Genomic DNA, 4640 nt, shown 5'->3' with positions numbered 1-4640 from the left:
CTACATTTTCTAAAATGGAGCAAGTTTGTTCATCCTTTTACCACCACTGCTTTTCTACTGATAATAATAATGATAATAATAATAATAATGATGATGATGATGAGGATTAGTTGCCAAAAAAGAAGTACAGTTGAGCCTTTGGCTGAATGAAATTTACACAATCTCGCCATCTAGTGGCCAAACAAAATAGGTGCAAGTTTAAGGTCAAAGTCTGCACCACAAAATATGGGTTTAGAAAAAGCTGCAAAATTTGACCTAACCTTTAACTTATGAGTCGAAAAAGAAAAAGAAAATAACACAAAATAAAATTACGCAAAGAGATTTAGGTGTGACTCTTCAGGGGTGCAGTGACTGCTCAGTGTTGTTAAGGACTACAAACGTATAGTCGCATGCCCTCCCTCAAGCACTGCCAATAGAAGGCCTCCAAAGATGCTTTTCATGACCTCAAAGAGACACTAAAAGACCAGAAAAAGATGCAAATGAACTGTAATTGAAACACATAATGATACAAATGATAAAAAAGTTACAAAAATTACTTCAAAGAGTCACAAAACTTAAAAGAGAAACAAAACAATTATGAGACATGAAACAACTCTAAAGCAACACAAAATAATCAAGAAAGAAACAAAAGTTACTTCAAAGAGAAACAAAATCATTTCAAAAGAGAAAAAAAATGATCGAAAAAGAAACAAAAGTTATTTGAAAGACACAATTACCTCAAAGGGAAACAAAATGGCTACAAGGAGACACAAAACAACCACAATAATACACACAAAATTACCACACAGGGACACCATACCACAGAAAGATGAACAGTAACTACAAAGAGATGCAAAACATTAATAAAAAAGAGGCTCAACAATTAGTCTTTGTGTCTTGCTCTTATGTAAGATAGGTGGCGGGGTATTTTGCATATCTGTGCCCAGGGGCCCATTGTCTCATAATCCACCAATGGCTTCTTCATATCAGTGATCACAGCTTTACACACACCTTGTCATGATCAGTTTCATGCTTCAGTATATTGAAGAAAATAAATCCTTGTGACAATAGTTATGAAGATGGTAATAGATATACTATCCTCATTCATAAAAATCTTTGATTATAAAGGATATAGTCACTTTTAGTGAGGATGTCAGATTAACATTTGATTGTGTTCATGCTGAACCCATCATGTCATGAATTGGATTATTTTTGTCATGTTAATGTTGATAGAAGATTTAGCATGTTAACTGACAGTGGATGTCTCCTGTTTCTGTTCATGTAACACTGCCATCTGCTGGCGACTTCTAACTGGCTTAGAAAACCTCTAGAACATTAAAAATTACAGTCAAGTTCTGACACGTAGGAACATTTATGCAATGCCACTAAACCATTCATTAATAGTTTATGTATTTGAGTTCATCAATTTTAACTGAGAGGCTATACAGTCCCAGGGCTGTCTGATTTTAAGCTGCTGGAAGTAAAAGTTTGGCCTTGAATGTGTAAAAATCCTGCCATTCATAAACATTACTGAGTGTTCAGACTGGGTCTCAGCTGACAGATGATTTCAGAGCAGGTCAGTTAATGTGTGCTGCAAAAGCAGTTGTAGTAATGATAGATTATGAAGCACTAATAGTAGTCATTAGTGAAAGTAGAAATTTAAAAGAGGTGAGTATCCAAACATATTCTGCATGTGTGTCCCCTGGACTTGTACTGACAGGGTTAGAGGCCTTAGAAATATTTGTAAGTGTGAATCAGTGCAAAACAGTACCATAAGATATTGTCTGGGTTTCCATCAATCTGTACCAAAATTTTGCCATAAGGGTAGACATGGGATGAGAATCACGTGAGGCCCATTGGAAGATATATACAGATCAGTTATGGAATCAGTTACTTGATATGTAAGAAAGTAGTTTGATGAGGCAAATGTTTATCTAGGATAAACAAATTGTTGGTTCTTGGTCTGGGTTCCATGAAGCTTTTTTGTTTAAAAAAAAAAAAAAGAAAGAAAATCTCAATAATGGTTCTTTTAGGAAATTTGTGTTTGCCAAGGACATGGGCAGTGGGCTGAATGCATATACCAAAACTGGGTACTTTTATGATGATATAAACTGAATATGGTACAGAGAACTATGTTGCATAGAATTTGTCTAACAAGCAAATAGGTCTTTGTTTTCTGCAGAGGTCTGGCATTTTATCTTTGGCTGTTAAAACTGGACGATATGTCGATATGGAAGAGGAAAAACAGATCTGTGCTGTCCAAACAATATAGAAAATGAGTTCCACTTTGTTTTCTGCTGTCCTTTTCACTGTCAAACTGCACAATGCTTTGTTTAGTAAGATAAAAACAGATATCAATTTTGTATGTATGTAAGTTACAAAGAGTATATTGACACCTGTCCACATTTGAACCTTAAAAAATAGCCAGTTACTAGAAGGAAGCCTGATAGAAAAAAGAGGGCTCTTTATTGAGATAATCTGTAAATCTGTTTGGTGGTTTCTTGTGTTAGCAGTTCATTTGTGATGCTGCTTTTTCTTTTGTTTCTTTCCTTTTCTTCTTCCAATTTTATTTCTGTACATGCAAGAGTGGATGGTTGTGAAATAACATTGTCTTGTAATCCCATGTGAGATTGGCCAAGAAAAGGCTTGCCACTACATAGAAATGAATGAATGAATGAATGAATGAATGAATGAATGAGTACAAGTGGTTGTAGCAGCAGTAGCATAGTAGACATAGTAGCGTTAATAGCAGTAGCACTAGGGTTAGGGTTACATGAGCAGTCCTACTGTATAATGTCCTCTGTGGCCCTGGAGGAGCTTTCTGAAAGAACAACTCTAATGATGTCATCAGGGTTTTCTCGGCTCGGGTTTCTGATTTAAAGTTTTCAACGGGAGACACCCCAGAGGCAAACTTTTTAACTGATAGATTCAAACATGATACTTCCCCAGTTGATTACTTACACTAAGACAATTATTTTTGTATTGCAAGTTTTCGAAATTATTATGCTTCACTATGCAATGAGGCATTATCATATCAACTATGCACTGATTTCTGCATTTCCAGAACAAAAATCTGAACATTGGATAAAGCCAGATTCATTTTTTCTTCCCACAGAGAGTATTTTCAATATCTCAATATCTATCAATATTTTATCACTCATATAAATCAGCCATAAAAAAAAACATTTTCAAAACGTTTTTGAGAATAAAATGTTACATAAATCAGGCTATGAATGATTTAAGATTAAAGACCTTTGTAAAACCCTTGAAAATATAGTCAGAAATTAAACAGTATTAAAGTGGTGTATGTAAGTGCTGTTGAAGTTGAGATTTTTGGCTCACAGTATGACACAAAAACGGCCTTTGAAGATATGTATTATTACGTAGAATGTCTTCCGTTTATGTTTATTTCTTTGAGTTATAAAAAGCTTGAACTATGTTTCAGGAAGGGAACCTTTTTAAAGACTGAATATTTTGTTCAAGAATGAGCTGTTATAGTATTATTGCTTCTTTTTTGGTTATTTTGAAATGAACTGAATTGTTATGAATTATCTGTGAACGCTGCAACTGTCTCTTTTGCTGTCTTATAAACCCATGAGTGTTGGGCACTTTTAGGTGCATGACACGGGAATTAAAGAAACTAACTATAACTATTCTAAAATGCAGTATATTTTTAGAGCAAAAAAAGACACTAAGGTAAAAATTTTGACTAACTGATATCACCATGAATCTTCCAACACTGATTATTTACATTAAGACAATTATTTCTTGTATTAAAAGTTTTTTTTAATATATATGTTTAACTAGGCATTATCTAACTGAACATCTGCTCTTTTTAAAAAATAAATTAACAGAACAGAACAGATAACTAACTTAAGTAAACCTAAATGTGTATTTTCACCATTTTCTTTCCACTATTCTGATGGAGGACATGTTATGGCAGCTAAATAACCCAAAATCTCAAAATCAAAGTTGACCAGTGCATGAAACAACAGCAACTATGTTTTCACCTGGGGGGTCTCGCCCAGATAACTTCTTCCTCTTATCACTATTATTATTATTATTATTATTATTATTGTTATTGTTATTATTAGGTGATGTTCACATGGTGTCTTGTGGCTGCAGTGCTGCTATTAACCATCAGATGGAGCTTGGGAGCCATTTCACGGTGATTCAACTCTGTTACATCACAAGTATAATTTACATGTAAAGTGAATCACCACTACTGCCACCATTAGCAACTACAGCACTTTTACCACTATCACCACTCCTCTTTAATGTCTCTTCATGCCTGCCCACCATGTCTTTAGTGAGTATTTTTGTCTGACTGCTAAACACTACAGTAAGTAACATGTATTAAAGCATACCAATGAGCAGAGGTGAATGTGTGTGGGAAGCTCTGCTTTGAGGTAATAAAATCAGTGAGAATGCAGAACACTAAATAACTGCTGGAAGTGTTCACAGCAGGGGATTTTACCACCATAAAGCAACCTGAATCAAGTATAAACACTGTAATAGAATGCCTCTTTAAATGGTGTGGAAATGCATGAATTTCATTTGGTTTAGGTAACACAATATGATCACTTTGAAAAACATGACGTGTATTTGCCTCCAGAGGGAAGTATATGGATTTATTTCCATCCCGCTCCTCAGAGGAAGAT

The sequence above is a fragment of the Epinephelus moara genome, chromosome 18 (assembly GCF_006386435.1).
Source record: "Epinephelus moara isolate mb chromosome 18, YSFRI_EMoa_1.0, whole genome shotgun sequence".
NCBI classification, from domain to species: Eukaryota; Metazoa; Chordata; class Actinopteri; order Perciformes; family Serranidae; genus Epinephelus; species Epinephelus moara.
This window is presented reverse-complemented; position numbering follows the sequence as displayed.